The 23,016-nt window shown below is 46.8% G+C and overlaps 1 protein-coding gene across 2 annotated transcripts in view; it reads left to right on the forward strand.

Moving 5' to 3' along the window:
• Positions 1–14,368: 14,368 nt before the first annotated feature.
• LOC142312183 (uncharacterized) overlaps positions 14,369–23,016 on the forward strand; it is a 133,702-nt gene continuing 125,054 nt past the window's right edge. For both annotated transcript variants that reach the window (XM_075351084.1, XM_075351082.1), the window contains exon 1: positions 14,369–14,450. The gene's annotated coding sequence lies outside the window, so the exon portion shown is untranslated. The remainder of the gene's footprint in view (positions 14,451–23,016) is intronic.

Here is a 23,016-nt window from a genome sequence, read left to right on the forward strand (position 1 = left end):
AGACTCTCCTGAGAGAAGTTATGGCAACTAGAAAGGCCACCTTTTGAGAAAGACGATACAAAGAAACCTCCCTAAGAGGCTCAAAGGGGGGTTTCTGCAATACAGTGAGGACCAAGTTAAGGTCCCAGGGATCCAAGGGCCGCCGATAAGGCGGAATGATGTGAGACGCACCTTGCATGAAGGTCCGGATCTGAGCCAGCCGGGCGAGACGCCGCTGGAACAGCACTGATAGAGCTGAGACTTGTCCCTTGAGAGAGTTGAGGGACAGTCCTAGCTGCAGACCGGACTGTAAAAAAGACAGAAGGGTCGGCAACGAAAATGGCCAAGGAGAATGGCCGGAAGAGCGACACCAGGACAGGAAAATTTTCCAAGTCCTGTGATAGATCTTGACGGAGGAAGACTTACGGGCCCGAGTCATAGTGGAGATGACTTCAGGAGGAATACCAGAAGCCGTCAAAATCCAGGACTCAAGAGCCACGCTGTCAATTTGAGTGCCACAGAATTCGGGCGGAAAAACGGACCTTGCGAGAGCAGGTCTGGACGGTCCGGAAGATGCCACGGCATCTCCACGGACAGTTGGAGCAGGTCCGGATACCAAGCTCGCCTGGGCCAGTCCGGTGCAATGAGGATGACTCGACGGCCCTCCATCTGATCTTGCGCAGGACTCTGAGCAAGGGAGCTAGAGGGGGAAACACGTAGGACAGACGAAACTGGGACCAGTCTTGAACCAGAGCGTCCGCGGCGAAGGCCTGAGGATCGTGGGAGCGAGCCACGTAAACCGGAACCTTGTTGTTGTGACGGGATGCCATTAGGTCCACGTCCGGAGTGCCCCACTTGCGGCAGATTGACTGAAACACTGCCACCGCCACCGTCCACGGATTGACGGCTGAGATAATCTGCCTCCCAGTTTTCTACGCCAGGGATGTGGACTGCGGATATGGTGGACTTGGAGTCCTCCGCCCATTGAAGAATGCGTTGGACCTCCAACATTGCCAGGCGGCTGCGTGTCCTGTCTTGGTGATTGATGTAGGCAACCACTGTCGCGTTGTCTGACTGGACTCGAATGTGCCTGCCCGCCGACAGGTGGTGAAAGGCTAGGAGAGCTAGAAGCACAGCTCTGGTTTCCAGCACATTGATTGAAAAGGCTGACTCGGACGGAGTCCAAGTGCCCTGAGCTCTGTGGTGGAGATGTACCGCTCCCCAGCCGGATAGGCTGGCATCCGTGGTGAGAATCACCCAGGACGGGGCCAGGAAGGAGCGCCCTTGGGACAGGGAGAGGGGTCGAAGCCACCACTGAAGAGAGGTCCTGGTCCGTGGCGACAGAGCCACTAACCTCTGTAAGGAGGAAGGCCGCTTGTCCCAACAGCGGAGAATGTCCAGCTGCAGAGGACGCAGATGGAACTGGGCAAAGGGAACCGCCTCCATGGAAGCCACCATTTGACCCAGCACCTGCATCAGGCGCCTGAGGGAATAACGGCGGGGCCTCAGGAGAGAGCGCACCGCTAGCCGGAGAGACTGCTGTTTGATTAAGAGCACCTTCACAAGTGCCGGCAAAGTCTCGAACTGCATCCCTAGGTACGTGAGACTCTGAGTCGGAGTCAGAGTGGATTTGGGAAGATTGACAATACACCCGAATTGGGCTAGGGTGGCGAGAGTGAGCGAAACACTCCGCTGACAGTCTGCGCTGGATGGACCCTTGACCAGAAGGTCGTCCAGATAAGGAAGCACTGCTAACCCCTGGAGGTGCAGGACCGCAATCACTGCCGCCATGACCTTGGTGAATACCCGAGGGGCCGTGGCTAACCCGAAGGGAAGAGCCACGAATTGGAAATGATCCTCTCCTATCGCAAAACGTAACCAACGCTGATGTGACACTGCGATTGGCACATGTAGATAGGCATCTCTGATGTCGATGGACGCCAGGAACTCCCCTTGGGTCATAGAGGCAATGACTGATCGCAGAGACTCCATGCGAAAATGCCGCACCCGGACATGCTTGTTGAGAAGCTTGAGATCCAGGATGGGCCGGAAGGTACCGTCCTTTTTTGGAACTAGGAAGAGATTTGAGTAGAAACCTCTGAACCGTTCCTGAGCGGGAACTGGGACAATCACTCCGTTTGCCTGCAAGGACGCCACGGCCTGCGAGAAGGCGGCGGCCTTGGAGCAGGGGGGAGTTGAGAGAAAAAATCTGTTTGGAGGGCTGGAAGAGAATTCTATCCTGTAGCCGTGAGATATGATGTCTCTCACCCACTGATCGGAGACCTGCTTTAACCAAGCGGCGCCAAAGTGGGAGAGCCTGCCACCGACTAAGGACGTGGCTGGAGCGGGCCGAGAGTCATGAGGAAGCTGCCTTAGTGGCAGAACCTCCTGCGGTCTTCTGCGGGCGCGCTTTTGGGCGCAGTTGGATTTCTGATCCTTGGCTGAGTTAGCGGATGAGGCGGAAGGCTAAGAGGATGACCAGTTGGAGGAACGAAAGGAACGAAACCTCGACTGATTCCTACCCTGGGCGGGTTTCCTGGTCTTAGTTTGTGGCATGGAAGTACTCTTCCCGCCAGTAGCTTCTTTAATGATTTCATCCAGCTGTTCACCAAACAGCCGTGAACCAGCAAAAGGGAGCCCAGCAAGAAACTTCTTGGACGAAGCATCTGCCTTCCACTCTCGAAGCCACAAAATCCTGCGGATAACAAGAGAATTAGCTGAAGCCACCGCAGTGCGGTGAGCAGCCTCTAGCATGGCAGACATGGCATAAGATGAAAAGGCTGAAGCCTGAGCAGTTAAGGTAACCATCTCAGGCATAGATTCCTTGGTGAGGGAATGCATCTCCTCTAGAGAAGCAGAGATGGCTTTGAGAGCCCACATTGCTGCAAAAGTCGGGGAAAACGCGGCCCCCGCAGCTTCGTACACAGATTTGGCCAGAAGGTCAATCTGACGGTCAGTGGAATCCTTAAGTGAGGTGCCGTCAGCCACCGACACAACGGTCCGGGCTACCTTTGGGGAGTGAGACCACTCCTTGAGCACCTCAGGTGGAAATGGAAACCGGTCATCAGAACCACGCTTTGGAAAGCGTTTGTCAGGGCAGGCCCTGGGTTTGGTCACAGCTGTCTGAAAACTAGAGTGGTTAAAGAACACACTCTTCACTCTCTTAGGCAAGGTAAACTGATGTTTTTCTGCAAGAGAGTTGTTCCTCTGATACTGGCGGATTAAGATCCAGCACAGAATTAATAGAAGCAATCAAATCACTAAGATCTGAGTCACCCTCAGAGAAATCGATGGGATACATAGCCTCCGAGCCCCCAGTGAGAGCATCCTCCTCATCTTGAGAGTCAGCTCCTGAGACAGAGCCGTGGGATGGGGAGGGGGAGGAAACCCTGCGCCTTCTCTTAGAAGGACGGGGTCTGGGATCAGATGATGAATCCTCCGTGAGCTCTGATGGACGGAGGTCAGAGGATAGGAGTCCTCTGTCAAGAGTATTAGAGGCACCCTGAGAGGGGGGCTGATGCATATTCATCAAAGTCCTGGACAAAAGTCCCATGGACTCAGCAAATGACTGGGATATGGACCTAGAAAAGGACTCTACCCAGGCCGGGGGTTCAATCACAGGTGCAGCAGCAGCCTGAGAGACCACTGGGGTTGAGACTCCAGGCTGTGGCACCGCCAAGTTAGAGCAACCATCACAGTGTGGATAAATGCTCGGCTCAGGCAGCAGGAGCTTACATGCAGTGCATGCAGAATAAAGCTTTGGAGCCTTGCTCCTTGTGTGAGACATGCTGCTGGAGTGAGGGCTTTGCAGAGAATGAACCCCAGGGAGAATATACAGAGGTCCACAACCGGAGACCGGCTGTGGCTTACCAGACCGCTGAGCGCGGTGTTGTGTGCCCTCCAGATCCCGAAGCCCGGTCCCCCAGAGCGCAGCACCTCAGCAGAGATGCAGAATGCAGGATGTCCCAGAGCAGAGTGAACTCTGCCTGAGAAATGGAGGGGGCGGGACTAGGGGCGTTCCTATAAAAGAGCGGGAACTGGAGGGCTATAGAGACCTGCCGGGAAGGAGGGACGCCCCAGCAGTGGGGAGTGTCCCTCCCCTGTGTAGAACGGCCGCCGGGAGGAGCCGGACCTGTCCCTCTGCATGAGTGACATGCGAGGGCAGGAAAACGAAACTAGGCCTCCGGCGAAGCCGGGGCCTAAATTTAAGCGGCGAGGCCGACAAGCATGCACCATCGGCGCGGTTCTCAGGCAAAAGCTGGAGAACCCGCCGGAAAAGTTAAAAACAATCACATACAGCATACTCTCCACTTACAATAAAGAACCGGGACCCCCAACATAAACGTCTCAGGTACTTAGCTGCTGAGATGCAGGGCCATGTCCCTGGGGATGAGTGCTCCGGTCCAACAGAATCCTCAAGGGGCTGTGGATGGAGACCGGACTCCTGCCAGGCATGGAGACTGTGCTGGCTCCCACTTCAAGCCAGAGCCCAGAAGGGATGGTGAAGGAGCACGGCATGTAAGGCTTCAGCCTTGTAAATCAACCTTAACAACACCACCGACACAGTGGGGTGAGAAGGGACATGCCGGGAGTCCAGACATGGACCCGCTTTTCTTCAAACTCTTTCCAAAAGTCAAACAATTAGATGAGAATGCATGTGTGGATGTATGACCTCCTGAACACAAAGCGATAAACTGGCTAGGACTGGCTACCAGGGGGTGTATAAGCTCAGAGGGAGGAGCTACACTTTTAAGTGTAGTACTTTGTGTATCCTCCGGAGGCAGAAGCTAAACACCCATGGTCTGGGTCTCCCAAAGGAACGATAAAGAAAAATAAATTTTTACTACGTCTTACTTTCGGGGTACGTCTTACATTAGCCGACCCCCCCAAAACCCCCACTATGTCTTACTATCGGGGGTGTCTTACTATCGGGGAAACACGGTAGCCCAGCCTGCTGCTTGACTTAACCCCTTCACGACCGCGGGCAGTTAAATTACGTCCTATTTTAACGTGACTTAACGACCAGGGACGTAATTTTACGGGCTAAATTTCATTTGATTGCCGTGGCCATAGCAACGGCTTTCAAATGATGTCCCCTGCTGTTTCTTACAGCAGGGGACCTTTGCTTGACCCCAGGGAGGGTGGCATCGCCAACCCCCATCGACGATCGATGTGATTGGCTGTTCAAATCTGAACCGCCAACCACATAGTTTGCACTGATTTCGGCAAAAATAATGCCCGAATTAGTGCGATACTGTGAGAGACGGCTATGAGATGCTGTAGCAGCTGCAGCATATCATAGGTGGACCTCAAACATGTCGCCCCCAGCCCCTGCAGCACTGATTGGAGCGATCGTGCTATGACGCGCAATCGCTCCAATCAGTGTGCAGTGGGGTGGTCTGATCTGGAGGTGGCCGCCCTCCCCAGGCCTGTGCTGGTCTGGGGACCCTCCCCCATCATGTCTGAGGCGTGCACTGGCTGGTTCTTGTGGTACCACGCCACCGCTGCTGCTGCCGCCGCTGATGTTACCGCTTCTGCAATGGTAAGTATTCCGCTCCCCTTGCAGCTCGTGCGTGCTCCCCTTGCAGCCCGTGCGTGCTCCCGTGATGGCCCGTGCGCGCTCCCGTGATGGCCCCTGCCCGTGCCCCCCCCCATGCCCCGATCTGCCCCCCCATGCCCCATTCTGCCCCCCCCATGCCCCGATATGCCCCCCGACATCCCGATCTGCTCCCCACGCGATCTGCCTGCCTCCTCTGTGATCTCTATTCTGCGTCCTTCCTTCTGCCTCTGCTCTCACCCCCCCTCTGCTCCCCCCCCTCTGCTTTCCCCCCTCCCCCCTCTGCTCCCCCCCCCTGCTCCCTCCCCCCTCGACGTCCCCTACCTGCCTTCATCGGGTCATCCGAGGTTTTCACTGCCCGATCACATCTGCCTCCATCGCTGGGTCCTTCTGCTGATCTGTCCAACGTCCTGCCTGCTGCTTGTGTAAAGCTGTCCATCTGGCTGCCTTCTGTTCCTCCTGTCCTCCTGCAGTTCTTCTGGTCAGGAGTGATCCTCCTGCTAATCCTCTGGGTACTTTGAGTATAACTTATTTTTTTTTCTTGTATCCCCAGGCCATTTTTACACCTCACCTGTCCATGCGTCCCGCCGAGCGCTGATCAGGGATGCAGATAACGGATCTGCATCCGTGGTCAGTTTTCGGCGGGACTTTTTTTTCCCCGTATCCCCGACGCTTTTTGTATCGCGTCCGTCCGTGCGTCCCGCCGAGCACTGATCAGGGATGCACATAACGTATCTGCAGCCGTGCACAATTTTTGGCGTGACTTTTTTTCCATATTCGCGACGCTTTTTGTACCGCATCCGTCCGTGCATCCCGCCAAGCGCTGATCAGGGATGCACATAACGGATCGGCATCCCTGCTCAATTTTTGGCGTGACTTTTTTCCATATTCGCGACGCTTTTTGTATCGCATCCGTCCGTGCGTCCCGCCAAGCGCTGATCAGGGATGCACATAATGGATCGGCATCCCTGCTCAATTTTTGGCGTGACTTTTTTCCGTATTCGCGACGCTTTTTGTATCGCATCCGTCCGTGCGTCCTGCCAAGCACTGATCAGGGATGCACATAACGGATCGGCATCCCTGTTCAATTTTTGGTGTGACTTTTTTCCGTATTCGCGATGCTTTTTGTATCGCATCCGTCCGTGCGTCCCGCCAAGCGCTGATCAGGGATGCACATAACGGATCGGCATCCCTGCTCATTTTTTTGGCGTGACTTTTTTCCATATTCACGACACTTTTTGTATCGCATCCGTCCGTGCGTCCCTCCAAGCGCTGATCAGGGATGCACATAATGGATTGTCATCCCTGCTCAATTTTTGGCGTGACTTTCTTTCCGTATCCCCAACGTTTTTTGTATCTCATCCGACCGTGCGTCCTGCAGCGGCCGATCAGTGCACCGCGTCTGTGCGTTTGAAAAGTCAAATGGCGTTCATTCTCTTCAGAGCCCGCCATGCGCCCAAACAATTACTTTCCACCACATATGAGGTATCTGCGTACTCAGGAAAAATTGCACAATATGTTTTATGGTGCAGTTTTTCCTAATACCGTTGTAAAAAAAAGCTACCTGGTTGATGCAAAAATTTTGTGGTTAAAAAAAAAAAAAATAATTTTCACGGTACAACATTATTAACTTCTGGGGAGCCCCTGGGGGTACAAGGGGCTCGCCAAACATCTAGATAAATTCCATGAGGGGTCTAATTCCAAAATGGGGTAATTTGTGGGGGAGCTCCACTGTTTAGGCATCATAGGGGGTCTCCAAACGTGACATGGTGTCCGCTAATGATTCCAACCAATTTTGCTGTCAAATGGTGCTCTTTCTCTTCTGAGCCCCGATGTGCGCCCAAACAATTACTTTCCACCACATATGAGGTATCTGCGTACTCAGGAGAAATTGCACAATACGTTTTATGGTGAATTTTTTCCTGATACCCTTGTGAAAAAAAAGCTACTCAGTTGAAGCAACAGTTTTGTGGTAAAAATGTTTTTCTTTTCTTTTCACGGCTCAACGTTATAAACTTCTGTGAAGCCCCCAGGTGTTCAAAGTGCTCACCAAACATCTAGAAAAATTATTTGAGGGCTCTAGTTTCCAAAATGGGGTCACTTGTGGGGGAGCTCCATTGTTTAGGCACCTCAGGGGGTCTTCAAACCCGACATGGTGTCCGCTAACGAGTGCAGCTAATTTTGCACTCAAAAATTAAAATGGCACTCTTTGCCTTCCGAGCCCTGCCGTGTGTCCAAACATTTGATTTCCACCACATATGAGGTATCTGCGTACTCAGGAGAAAATGCACAATACATTTTATGGTGCATTTTTCCTGATACCCTTGTGAAAAAAAGCTACCTAGTTGAAGCAACAGTTTTGTGGTAAAAAAAACATTTTTTTTCTTTTCACGGCTCAACGTTATAAACTTCTGTAAAGCCTCCAGGGGTTCAAAGTGCTCACCAAACATCTAGAAAAATTATTTGAGGGCTCTAGTTTCCAAAATGGGGTCACTTGTGGGGGAGCTCCATTGTTTAGGCACCTCAGGGGGTCTTCAAACCCGACATGGCGTCCACTAATGAGTGCAGCTAATTTTGCGTTCAAAAATTCAAATGGCGCTCTTTCCCTTTTGACCTCTGCCGTGTGCCCAAACAATTGATTTTTACCACATATGGGGTATCAGCGTACTCAGGAGAAAATGCACAATAAATTGTAGGGTGCACTTTCTCTTTTCTCCCTTGTGAAAATGAAAATTTTATGGCTATACTAACATTTTTGTGTTAAAAAGTAAAATTTTCATTTTTTCCTTCCACATTGCTTTGGTTCCTGTGAAGCACCTAAAGGGTTAATAAACTTCTTGGATGTGGCCTTGAGCAGTGTGAGGGGTGCAGTTTTTAGAATGGGGTCACTTTGGGGTATTTTCTGTCACCTAGGCCTCTCAAAGTCACTTCAAATGTGATGTGGCCCCTAAAAAAATTATTTTGTAAATTTTGTTGGAAAAATGAGAAATCGCTGAGGAACTTTGACCCCTTCTAACTTCCTAACGAAAAAAAAATTGTTCCGAAAATTGCGCTGGTTTAAAGTAGACAAGTGGGAAATATTATTTAGTAACTATTTTGTGTGACTTATCTCTCAGATTTATGGGCATAAATTGTCAAAGTTTGAAAATTGCGAAATTTTTGCAAAATTTCCTAAATTTTCACAAATAAACTCAAAAAATATCGGCCTAAATTTACCACTGACATGAAGTACAATATGTCACGAGAAAACAATCTTAGAATCGCCAGGATCCGTTGAAGCGTTCCAGAGTTATAACCTGTCAAAGTGACACTGGTCAGAATTGCAAAAAATGGCCCGGTCATTAGGGTGCTTTAGTGGCCGGGGGTGAAGAGGTTAAAGGGGTTATCCGGCTTATTTTGACTTTTTTTTTTATTACCCTATTGGGCTACATTAGGGCAGGTAAATAGATAGAGACCACTTACCTGCCCTGCTGTCAGCCCCTCTCCCACGGCTCAGAGCGATCATGTGAGTGCTCCTGCCGCGATTTTCCTGCTTCCGGTCATTTCATGTCAACATGGGCAGGACCATGTTGACATGCAAATCTGGAAACAGCATGTTGCCGCCCTGCTGGGCAGGTACAGTGTGTGAGTCCCCGCCTCCTTCCCTGCACCCTCCCACACATTCCCCCGCACCCTGTACTCTTCCCACAATCTCCCCCAGCACTGCTGTGGGGTCCGTGACCTGGGGGAGGGGCCTGGCAGCGGCTGCCATGGTGTCACCGCCACCATCGGGCCCCCTGCTCAGGATCGCACATTCAAATGTACCGGCATCTCAGATCACAGATGCCGATATATTTGAAAGCACCGATGAGAGGGAGCGCAGCGCTGCTTCTCATAACTGTCCCGCTGTCTGAGTCTGACAGTTCAGGACAGCGGTGACGTCACTACTGTGCTAATATGGCCAGACCAGACAGCGTGCGAACGTGCAGGAGCGGTGGGGACCGAGGACGGGTAAGTATGTATTCCCTACATGTGTTCCCTATGGGGTGGGGGGGTCAGTACAGAGTGCCGTGTGTGTGTGTGTGCGGTGCAGAGCCATATGTGTGTGTGTGCGGTGCAGAGCCATATGTGTGTGTGTGCGGTGCAGAGCCCTATCTGTGTGTGCGGTGCAGAGCCCGATGTGGTGTGGGGTGCAGAGCCCGATGTGTTGTGGGGTGCAGAGCCCGATGTGTGTGTGCGGTGCAGAGCCCGATGTGTGTGTGCGGTGCAGAGCCCGATGTGGTGTGGGGTGCAGAGCCCTATGTGTGTGTGCGGTGCAGAGCCCCATGTGGTGTGGGGTGCAGAGCCCTATGTGTGCGTGTGGTGTGCAGAGCCGTGTGTGTGTGTGTGTGTGTGTGTGTGTGCAGTGCAGAGCCCGATGTGGGGCTGTTATTTTCAATGCTGTGATAACAGGTCAGGTGCTGGGCAGAATACTGACAGGGACTGTGTGTGCAGGGGGCGGGGCTGGACAGTGGTGCCAGCTCTGACTGGGAGGTGTGGCACAGGAAGAGGTCAGTTTGCTAGAGCTGAATGCTGCAGAGAATTTTCATTATGTATTTTTCGTATTTGGTGTATTCTTTGTCATGTGTGATTTGTTAAATAATGAAAAGAGATTTGTTTTTGATACCATATATGTGGTGATCCCGTTTTATTAGGTACGTCTTTTGTCTTCTTTTTTTAGCCATGAATATATTGTGTACCTGGGAGATCCCATTTTTAGGTGGTGCCATCCCTCTACTCTCTTAGTCTGTCATTGCTAGCATGCATGCCCGGTGACGCGTCCTGGTTGCCAGGTGTGCGCGCGGCTTCTTGACGCCGCGGTTGCAATGGACGGCTTCATAGGTGGTGCGCATGCGCCAGCAATCCTATTGTGACTGGCCATTTTGGAACATGTGACTCCTGCCACATGGTTTAAAAGGTCCGTGCAGATTACTAGCGAGTATCCCCCTTAATAAAGCGAGCACTAAGACATGTGAAACGAGCGTTGGGTGGTTCCTTGCCAGAACCCCCCTGCAGGTATATATTTTTGAGCTCGTTGGTATGTACTATTTGATTTTCTAATTGATTGACTTAATCTTTCGGCCCTTTACTGTCTCTGCCATAGTGACTAATCAGCTCAACTCACTATTTACTATATCCCTGCAGGGGGCTGACTGTTCATTTCCATATGGCTCCCATTCTGGCAATTCAATACAGGCACTTCAGCCTTTATGTTAACATGTTATCTTTGGGATTCTGCCATTAGGCTATGTGCCCAAGTTGCGTTCTGTCCCTGCAGAAATATCTGCAGCGATTTGAACAGCACATGTGCGCTTCAAATCGCTGCAGAAACACTGCGTAATGAATGCAGTGAAAAAGCTTATTTCATGCGCTCTGGATGCAGCCCCCACCATAGACAAAGTGGGGGCTGCATCCAAAGCACACGAAAGAAGTGACATGTTGCTTTTTAGAACGCAGCGATCTGGCAGCATACAAATCGCTGTGTTCTAAAACGCAATGTGAGCATGGATTATGCATAATCTTCATAGATTGCGCAGGGGACGCAGGACGCATGCAGTTATGCTGCAGTGCAGAACGAAGCGTAACTGCATGCAAATACGCAACGTGGGCACATGGCCTTACTTTGATATTCCAGTAATGTTTGTTCTGTATGTTTGCATAGCCGGTCCATTTCCTCTATGCTTTTATAATTGTGCTATATTTATGTCAAATTTTTAATATTGTTACCAATAAAATGTATTTTTACTTCTCTATTCAAGTCTATCTCCTTTCTCCTTTTCCTGTCATGTATGCTATGGTGGACATACGCATAGTAAATGGGTTATTTCCCTGAATATAGATAATACTGGACTGATGGAGTTTTTGTTTCCAGTGTAATGGAGACATTGTGGGGACAGAATATTCCAGAAGTAGAACGTTATCTTTTTCAGTCAGTGTCGCTGTATAATGTAATGTATAATGTATTGTCACTTTCTAGGACACCATTGTTAAGGGTGCTTTTACACGCTGCGACATCGCTACCAATATATCGTCGGGGTCACGTAGTTAGTTACGCACATCCGGCAACGGTAGCGACATCGCAGCGTGTGACACCAAGGAGCGACGATCAACAATTGCAAAATCGTTCAAAACCGGTGATCGTTGACATGTCGCTCCTTTCCTTAATATCGCTGCTACCACAGATACGATGTTGTTCCTCGCTCCTGTGGCGTCGCACATCTCTGTGTGTGACACCGCAGGAACGACGAACCTCTCCTTACCTGCGTCCACCGGCAATGAGGAAGGAAGGAGGTAGGCGGGATGTTACAACCCGCTCATCTCCGCCCCACCGCTTCTATTAGCCGGCCGCTTAGTGACGCTGTAGTGACGTCACTATGACGCCGAACACACCTCCCCCTTGAGGGAGGGATTAGTTCGGAGGTCACAGCGACGTCGCTGACAAGGTAAGTGCGTGTGACGCTGCCGTAGCGATAATGTTCGCTACGGCAGCGATCACTAAATGTCGTACATACGACGGGGGCGTGTGCTATCGCGCTCGACATCGCTATCGATTAGCGATGTCGCAGCGTGTAAAGTACCCTTTAGGCCTCCGGTTGTCATGGCGATGTTTTCGGATGTGTCTATGGGAAACACAGGCCTCCCCTCCCTCATTTCTTCGTTTTCTTCAGATAACATGAAAAATAATCCAAGTTGAGTCCTCAGTAGTTGATTCCTTTTAATGACTGAAAAGATGGTAATAATTAGCCGCTTTCCAGACTCCTCCGGTCTTTTTGTCACTTTATATGTTTTTCCATCTTTTCCGTCAGACATTAAAGGCATCAACTACTGAGGACTCTGAATTTTGATTATTTTTCTATCTACCGATAATGAGGTACAAAGATATATTTTTCATTGCCAGCAGGAGGGCACAAATACTGCCACTGATTGGTTAATTGGGAGACTTTTCTTTTGTAGAATTATTGAATGATCCCCTATTCTCTACTGCCTCTCTTCTCTATTCCCTTCTTTCTATCTGTCCCTTTTTATACCTGTTGATCTCCTCTCTTCTCTATTCCCTTCTTTCTATCTGTCCCTTTTTATACCTGTTGATCTCCCCTCTTCTCTATTCCCTTCTTTCTATCTGCCCCTTTTTATACCTGTTGATCTCCCCTCTTCTCTATTCCCTTCTTTTTATCTGTCCCTTTAATACCTGTTGATCTCCCTTCTTCTCTATTCCCTTCTTTCTATCTGCCCCTTTTTATACCTGTTGATCTCCCCTTTTTTCTATTCCCTTCTTTCTATCTGTCCCTTTTTATACCTGTTGATCTCCCCTCTTTTCTATTCCCTTCTTTCTAACTGTCCCTTTTTATACCTGTTAATCTCCCCTCTTCTCTATTCCCTTCTTTTTATCTGTCCCTTTAATACCTGTTGATCTCCCTTCTTCTCTATTCCCTTCTTTCTATCTGTCCCTTTTTATACCTGTTGATCGCCCCTCTTCTATATTCCCTTCTTTCTATCTGTCCCTTTTTATACCTGTTGATCTCCCCTCTTCTCTATTCCCTTCTTTCTATCTGTCCCTTTTTATACCTGTTGATCTCCTCTCTTCTCTATTCCCTTCTTTCTATCTGTCCCTTTTTATACCTGTTGATCGCCCCTCTTCTATATTCCCTTCTTTCTATCTGTACCTTTTTATACCTGTTGATCGCCCCTCTTCTCTATTCCCTTCTTTCTATCTGTACCTTTTTATACCTGTTGATCTCCCCTCTTCTCTATTCCCTTCTTTCTATCTGCCCCTTTTTATACCTGTTGATCTCCCCTCTTCTCTATTCCCTTCTTTCTATCTGTCCCTTTTTATACCTGTTGATCTCCCCTCTTATCTCTCCCCTAATTGTAACTGAAGCTCTTTGTTATTGATGGAATTCTTTCCTATTCCCCCTCTTTTTCTTCTCATATCGTTCTTCTATTTTGATGACTTTTCTGTTTGAAAACTAATAAAAATCTAACAATGACACTGAGTATTTCCAGGGGAAAGTGGGTGGGATTATTTTCTCTCTCTTGTACACACTACATCTGATAACGCTGATGTTACACCCAGTACGAGGAATTCAAGCGCTACAAGCGGCTCGCACCGGACCGAGCACTGAGTGTACACCAGCACAGTGATGCTCGCGAGAGTGGTCAGCATACGTAAAGCACCCGAACGCTATTTTGTTATTTTTTGTGAAGTCCGTGTTTGGGACGACCACAGAACTTCACTGTTTGGGTCCGCTCATCTCTAGTCATCTCTACTCCTGACATGACATCACTGGCGGACACAGATAGAAAAGAGCCCCTGTGCAAAACCTGTAAATGGGCCTTTTCAGTGCAATAACTCATCGAAATGCAAATGTACAATTCCACCGACTTTGGAGGTAGAAATGGACCCCCCCAAACCTCCCGGCCCTTGTGCGGTTGCACCAATATGTCGATCCCCTTCATCACAGATAAACTTCACCTCATCCAGCACAGCAGAGTCCTGCATACACTGAGGAGCTGATCATGTGACCCCTGACTCCTCCCCTCCATGTGACATCATCACAGGTCCTGGAAGCACAGAGCAGCCATATAGCTAGAGTTGAGCCTAGAATGTATGGCCTCCTTCCAGGTTAGTGGGCGTGGGGATGTTTCCTCCTCTCCACTATAATCATGAAAGGGGGGCCCCCTGCACCCCCCATCTAGAGGTTTTACCCCCTTCCCCCGCTTCTATTATAAACAACTGCAGGACCACGTGGACTTAGAAAAATAATGTTTATTCCCTCTGCAAAACATCCGGCTGCATTTTGAACACGCCCCTATCATGTGACAAATGACGTCGTACCTGGAAGGAGCCCGTACATTCTAGCATTTACCATCCAGGTGTGCGGCTCTGCAGGAGGAGGTATGTGGAGATTCCCCATTACTGGGGCATTAATATTTTCAGTACTGGGATTGTTTTGGTGAGTTGTTAGTTTTTATTTTGTCGCTTTCTAAGAATCAGAAAGATTTTGTTCCTTTTCCTCTGAAAGATACAGACGACCCAACTCTGAACACCAAGAAGTGAGGAAAGAAAAATTGCTCTCATGCTTCCACTCCTTTCTTAGCCCCACACACAGTATAATGTTCCCACAGTATCACCATCCCCCCACACACAGTATAATGTTCCCACAGTACCGCCATCCCCCCACACACATAATAATGTTCCCACAGTACCACCATTTCCCCCCCCCCACAAGTATAATGTCCCCACAGTACTGCCAACCCCCACACACAGTATAATGTTCCCTTAGTTCCGCCATCCCCCCACACGCAGTATAATGTTCCCTCAGTACAGCCATCCCCCCACACACAGTATAATGTTCCCACAGCACCGCCTTCCCCCACACACAAAGTATAATGTCCCCACAGTACCTCTATTCACCCCACACACAGTATAATGTTCCCACAGTACCGCCATCCCCCCACACAGTATAATGTTCCCACAGTACTGCCATCCCTCAGACACAGTATAATGTTCCCACAGTATCGCCACCCCCCCCCCCCACACACACACATTATAATGTTACCACAGTACTGCCATCCCCCCAGTGATTTCCAATGGGGTTCAGGTAAAGTCTGGGCCCAGAACCAAAATTTATATAAAGGTCTGCTCCTCTATTACTTTGAATTTTGATTATTTTTCTATCTACTGGATAATGAAGTACAAAGATATATTTTTCCTATAAGATAAGATGGAGGCAGCTGTATATTTCTCTCTCTGTCAGATAATGGCTGCTCTCTCTCTCTGTTACTTGAGATATATGGAAGATGCCTTTTCTGTCTTTTTTTTAAACATTTTATTTGATGAATTAACAAAATAGTTACAGAAATGAAAACATTCTCTGTGAGCTTTTTAACAATTCTCATCCATTTTAAATCTTTTTTCTGTCGTAACACTAAACATGTTGGCGTTTTCAACTTGTACATCAAAAACAATAAACATAAAAATAACCATAACATAAGGGTTCCTTGTTTTACCTCTCTATCCTCAATCTCCACAACGAGCCATCTAGTTCTCCCCAGCTATACCAGGCTGTATCTTTAAAACATTGCATTAAATTAGAAATCTATCTTTGAGAGTAGTTTTTCTTTGTAAATGTTTTCCATTTTTTTAAAAAAAAACTAGACATACGTTTCTCTTTGCTATCTTCTGCTTCTAATTAATCCATCAGCATCAACATTTTAATGGTATTTAACACTTCCTTAATATCTGGTGCTTGTTTTGTAAACAATCAAAGTAAGGAGGTGCTCCAGCACGAAACGTCCATGCAGACAGAAATTGTTAGAGATTAAAAAAACATCTTTAATTCCTAATAGATAAAAAACATGGTGAGGATAAAATTTCCTATGATTGACGCGTTTCAGATGCTGGGCCTTTAATCATAATCATAAGGAGAAACCACACTAGTGCGATATAAACAGTCTTGTGAAAGCTAAAAAAAAGAGGAAATGACATGGTCAAAACAATTAATTATGCAAAATAGAGGACATTAAATATGCAAAAGAGTATATACCCTTGGACTTAATAAATATACCAAAGATCAGTCTGTTTGTTTAAACCTGCAGTTTGTCTGGTATTCATATATAATATCATAAAGGCTTCTTGTTGGTGTAACATTTGAATACGATTTTCACCCGTATTATTGGTTATAATGTGTTTCAGGGCATGCGCTTTAAAATTGCTCAGATCACCACAATGGGCATGTACAAAATGGGATGAAGCACCAGAAAGATTCCTAGAAGTGGGGTTACGTATGTCATAAATATGTTCGGAAATACGGAAATGCTGGCAGCATGTAGGAGCGAATTCCCTGCAACAGCCTTGCGATATAATGTGCATTTGATTTGATGATCATTTACACAGCCAGTCAATGTCATGTCTAAATAGTTAATTTGTTCAGAATTTACCAAATAGGTGAAAAAAACATTGAAGGGATTATTATTTAAATAATCCATGAAATAAGGAATGAGATCTGTTTGTCCCTTCCAAAAAATAAGACCATCATCAATAAATCTCATATAACAATGTATATGGCTCAAAAATGGATTCATGTCAGTATATATGTAATTATCCTCCCAAAAATTCATGTAGATGATTGCTACTGATGGGGAAAACTTAGCCCCCATCGAACAACCAAGTTTCTGTAAAAATAATTTATTTGTGAATCTGAAAAAAGTATTTTGAAGCAAAAATAATGTAGCATCCAAGATGAAATTCTGCAGACTGATAGAATATTGTGAATATTTCTGCATATAATTTTTAACAGCCACCAATGCTAATGTGTGAGGGATGGAAGATGTTCACAAAAAGTAGTTGATTGTAGGTTACAACAAACTGGTGAGCTGAAAACCCTTTTTTTCTCTACTACATTGAGTTTGGCTTGTTTTGTAAGCCAGAGTCGCAAAATGCATTTTTTAACCGATAGTATTAACACCGTGTACTGCTTTTGGAATGAAAAACTGCTCTTCCCTCTCTCACCTCTCAACTTGTGGCATGGAATAAACAGAGAAACGGATCTTTTGGGAGTTTGATTCCCCAAGTCTTGTCTATCTATTTGATTGTATCCTCCCAAAGTTTTGCTATCACCGGACATTAACAATTTATATAAATAAACCCTTAAAACATCATTTTATTGGTAAGCTTAAAACATCCACAATACACACAATGTACAACCTAAAGTGCACAGGTGGAGAAGGGAGGAGGGTAAAGAATAAAAACCCTAAAAGTAAGCCTCCCTCCTGTCCACTACCTCACGCGGGGGTTGGCACCCTAAAAACACGATATGGCGCCCCCACTCACCGACGGCTATCCTTGACCTGCCCTAAGTCACCCTAACGGCAGGTATGAAAAAGTGCTCAAAACTGATAAAGTGCAAGAGTGCGGATAGCCAGTGAGGTATAAAAAAGAGGATCGTGTATGTCAAATTGCCTCGTGCCCGAATTACCTCACATTGATAGATAGGTGAGGTGGGTATGGCTTTTCACAGAGATTAGGCGGGAGTACGTCAAAAAGGGGGGGAACCCTAATACCTGTCTCGTGACTACTCCCTACCTCAAGCGGGGGTCGGCACCCTAAACAAACGATACAGTATGGCGCCCCCACACCACGATGGCTACCCCTAAATGAGTCCCTATTGCACCCTGTCACTTTAGGTTCTACATTGTGTGTATTGTGGATGTTTTAAGCTTACCAATAAAATGATGTTTTAAGGGTTTATTTATATAAATTGTTTTTTCAAAACCTTCCCTTCACTTTAATATATTATCACCGGACATTCCCATAGGCAATGTATCAGGTTTTCTTTGTGGAGGTGGCATTTGGGGCAGCTACTTAGATAGTGTACTGGGGAGTTTGTGTACCGAAGGTCAAAGGCGTATATAGCATTGTGCATTAGTTGAATTGCATTTCTCGCTATTGTTCGTTAACCACCACTTTTCTCGCAGTTAACCATCCCCTGAGTATTTTTTCTTGCAGACCCTCAACTTCAAATTTATTGTTCCACTTTCCCCACTCCGTTCTCTTTACCTTGATAGTATTGACTCCGTATTTTGGCCTATAGTGTCGCCAATGAGATCTGGTCCTTTCTTCCACCTAACAAGGTATCAAATCCGTTTCTAATTCCCAGTGTCCCCCAGCATTTCATTATGGACGAGTAATGGCTCACCAGTTGTCTGTACTGAAAGCGTTGTTTGTTAGATAGCGAGTATACGGCCAACATTTCTTGCCGGTTAAAGGCCCTGCCCTCTTCTAGATTTAGTAAATCTCCTAATTTTTTAGTTCCCTTTTGTTTCCATTCTCCAAAAAACTTGTTTTGTTGTCTCTGTTTAAAATTGTAAAATAAATATAAATAAATGCCAGCTGTTATTCTTAAGACCCACAGGGCGGAGAACAAAGACATTTTTGAACATAGAAGTGGTGACGCAGTTTATCACATACTTAGGGTTTAAAATTGGCACATACTCTTTAGCCATGTATAGATTTAATTACCCTCCATTGATAGAAAAATAATTAGGGAACTAGAGAGATTGAAAACCCTGCCGCTATCTCTATTTGGACGTATGCACTTGATAAGTTTTGCGAGTCTACTTTACCCAATTCAAACCATTCCAGTCCTTTTAAAATACACGGATGTAAACACAATTCAGAAGGCATTCAAATTTATTTGGCAGGGCAAAAGACCTAGAATTTCATATCATAAATTGACCCGATTGAAACAGGAGGGAGGGATGCAAATGCCTATGACGAGAGCCTTGACAAGACACATCAAAGATTGAATATACAACACTCAGTACTTTTCCAATACTCAGTTGGAAAAAAAACTAGCAAAACCCCGAGATCTAATTACAATATTACATTTGAAAACGAAGAAACTCCGGTCACATATTAAACTCAGCTGCCTGCTAACTGACACTAGAGGAGCCTGGAAAGCACTAAGGAAATTATATAAATTACCATTTAATCTTTCAAAACACATTCCTCTCTGGGAAGACATCACTTTACTAGAAATTCATGGTGGCCATGTCTAATATTGGCGTGACACCATGAATTTCGGGCTTAGGGCCAGCTATACAGCTAGCCCTAACCCCATTATTACCCAGCTTAGCCACCCGTCACCAGGGCAGCTTGAAGAGTTGGATACATCGCCAGAAGATGGCGCTTCTATGAAAGCGCCATTTTCTGGGGTGGCTGCGGATTGCAATTCGCAGTGGGGGTGCCCAGAAATCTTGGGCACCCTGCACTGTGGATTCCAATCCCCAGCTGCCTAGTTGTACCCGGCTGGACTCAAAAATTAGGCGAAGCTCACGTCATTTTTTTTTTTTAATTATTTCATGAAATTCATGAAATAATTAAAAAAAAAGGGCTTCTCTATATTTTTGGTTCCCAGCCGGGTACAAATAGGCAGCTGGGGGTTGGGGGCAGCCCGTACCTGCCTGCTGTACCCGGCTAGCATACAAAAATATGGCGAAGCCCATGTCATTTTTTTTTTTTTTTGGGCAAAAAACTGCATACAGTCCTGGATGGAGGATGCTGAGCCTTGTAGTTCTGCAGCAGCTGTCTGCTCTCCTGCATACACTAGTTCTGTAGCTGTCTGCTCTCCTGCATACAATGAACATTTTGAAGAAGGAAATGACATCAGACCTTTTTTTTTTCATCAACAATCTTTAATGGCATTGTGCACTGATTAAAAACGCAGTGAGCAAAAACGCAGCAAAAAAACGCACCAAATCGCGGTAAAAACGCATGCGTTTTTTTAGCCGCGGGTGCGGTTTTTTTTAGCCGCGGGTGCGTTTTTTGAGACAAAAACGCACATAAAAACGCAGCGTGAAAAAAACGCCTAGTGCGCACATACCCTAAAGGAATTTCTGCGCTGCCGGTTTTTAAATGTGCCTGATTGCAGGTCTACAGCAGGGCACTGTAAACTTCTCCTGTTCAGGCTCCTGGATTCCTAGAAAGCAGACACCGTTTAATTACCAACCACGGGACTCCAGGATACAAATGCCTTCCCGTGTAAGAAGTTTAAATGAAGGACATAGTCCACTTATTCTACCACGGGTAAATTAACACTTTGACAGGTAGACAAGTCTCTGTATTGTGGGTTATTAAAGATACCTGAGCGCAGAATTTTCAGCGGGGCTGCAGTGATTCCTCCCCTATGTAGGCTCCTGAGTTCCAAGCTTGATCCAACGCGCGTTTCGGGGGCGTCCTTGAGGAAGGGGACCGGTAACGCCCCCGTATTTTAGGAGTGATACCTTTTATAGGCTAACCAGAAAAATCATATTAGCAAGCTTTCAGAACACACAGGCTCCTTCTTCAGGCAATTACAAAATCTACTATCTACTTTACTATCTACTTCTGAAATTTTTGGCAGGGCAAGGTTGCTCCTTTCCTCCCTCTATCTTACATTTTTCCTGAGTATATAGTTTCATGTAAAAGCCTCTAAAATCCCGTTTATTTTATTAGGGTCAGTATGATTTTGCCCCTATTCATCTCTTAAACACCCAATGTTCGTGATAGGGGTCTTTCCTTTCGTAAAGTTCGCTAATAGTTTACCTGACTTGTATCCAAATCTGAAAAATTGCGCTTTTACTTTCTGAGCCCTAATCTGTTCCTTTCTGTCGAGCCACAGGTCAAAATCCATTTTTGCTGTCACCCACTGCTCTCTGTTTGCTGTATTTGGTGTTTGTTGGAATTGTGTATATGTCTCTCTAAGTTCCTTTGCCGCTTTATCATAAGCCTGAAGTGTTTTTTCTTTTGCGCTGCCATGTACCCCCTAATCCGACCTCTCAAAACCGCTTTGGCTGTATCCCATAATAAATGGCTGTCTAGTTTATGTTGTTAGTTATCTGTAGTAAACTCTGACCACCACATCTTTAAAAGCTTTTGGAAATTTTCCTCTTTTGCCATGTATGACGGGAATCTCCATAGGATTGAGCATATTGCAGCACCAATTCCACAGGGGAGTGATCCGAAATTACCATGTTCTGAATGTTAACCTCCTCCACTTCTGGCCCTAGGTTTTGTGACTCTAAAAAATAGTCATTCCTAGACCAGCTATTATGAACTTGCGCAAAGTGAGTATATTCTCTCCCTGTAGGATGTTGCATACACCAACAATCAAGCATTTTCGTAGTTTCCAAAAATGGTGTCAAAATTTTGTCATGTGTACGTTCTACATCACTGGATCTGTTTTTTCCTGATCTATCCTCCCATGTATTGGCTACTGTATTAGGCTATATGCGCACTAGGCGTTTTTTTGACGCTGCGTTTTTGTGCGGTTTTGGCCGCTAGAAACTAACAAAAATGCACCTGTGGCAAAAACGCACAAAAAACGCAACGGTAAAAACGCATGCGTTCTTACTGCGTTTCGGTGCATTTTTGGCTGCGTTTTTCTGCGATTTTCCAATGCATTGCATGGGGGGAAAACGCATGAAAGAATTGACATGTCCATTTTTTTTAAGCTCAAAAATGCAGCTGAAAAAAAAAAAGTTGTTTGCGAACAACAAAAATGAAAAGTCATAGGGGCACTTTGCACACTACGACATCGCAGGTGCGATGTAGGTGGGGTCATGTTGAAAGTGACGCACTTCCTGCGTCGCTCTCGACATCGTAGTGTGTAAATTCTAGATGATACGATTAACGAGCGCAAAATCGTCGTAATCGTATCATCGGTGTAGCGTCGGCAAATTCCATAATTACGCTGACGCGATGGTCCGATTTTGTTCCTCACTCCTGCGGCAGCACACATCGCTGTGTGTGAAGTCGCAGGAGTGAGGAACATCTCCTACCTGCGTCACCGCGGCTCCCCTCGGCTATGCGGAAGGAAAGAGGTGGGCGGGATGTTTAAATCCCGCTCATCTCCGCCCCTCCGCTCCTATTGGCCGCCTGCCGTGTGACGTCGCAGTGATGCTGCACGACCCGCCCCCTTAATAAGGAGGCGGTTCGCCGGCCAGAGCGACGTCGCACGGCAGGTGAGTGCATGTGAAGCTGCCGTAGCGATAATGTTCGCTACGGCAGCTATCACAAAGATATCGCAGCTGCGATGGGGGTGGGGACTATCGCGCTCGGCATCGCATCATCGGCTTGCGATGTTGTAGTGTGCAAAGTCCGCCATAGACTTTGCTGGGGAAGTAAAGTCATGCAGCTTTGAGCCCAAAAACGCCGCGAAAAACGCTCAGTGCGCACATAGCCTTAAGGTCCCCTCCTACCACAACTCTAATCTCCTTTTCCAGTAGTATCTGGCTTTCCAGGTATTGGAAAAATATTTCATTATTGGTATTGGATTCATAAAGGTTGTACAATTTTAACCATCTCCCCAGATGGATCAAAGTCAATTTTTGCCATCTGCCTTCTTTGTCATTCTCGTACTCAACTATGCTGCATTTGGCCTCTTTGTGAATTCAAATTAGTACTCCCGCTTTCCTATTCTGTGACAGAGAACCAGAACCTGTCCCACCCACATTTTCTTCCTCCTCTCAAAGTCTTTTGTTGTTAGATACATCTCCTGTAGCACGACTATGACTGGTTTGAGTCTTTTTTAAATGCCTCAGCACCATCATTCTCTTTAGGGGAGATTGTATCACCTTTACGTTCCGAGTTATAATTTTCATTGCGAGTATTTGTACCTGAACCCCTGTAAACTTTATTTACATGGAACTTTTAGCTATTCAAAACTTAGCTATTTAACTTTTTAATACCCCTAACCCTGCTCTAACCAACAGTAAGATGTACCGTATTTTTCGTTTTATAAGACGCACCCCAAATTTAGAGATAAAATAATAAAGGTAAAAAAAAATAAAAATGGGGTCCGTCTTATACTCCGGTGTTGTCTTAACGGAGGGGGGCAGCAGTGCTGAAACGGGGTCACAGGAGGCAGAGATTGTGCTGGCAGCGGCGGCGGGTCAGTTGGGGTAACGGCGGCAGGTCAGTA

This window comes from Anomaloglossus baeobatrachus, chromosome 5 (assembly GCF_048569485.1).
Source record: "Anomaloglossus baeobatrachus isolate aAnoBae1 chromosome 5, aAnoBae1.hap1, whole genome shotgun sequence".
Lineage (NCBI taxonomy): Eukaryota > Metazoa > Chordata > Amphibia > Anura > Aromobatidae > Anomaloglossus > Anomaloglossus baeobatrachus.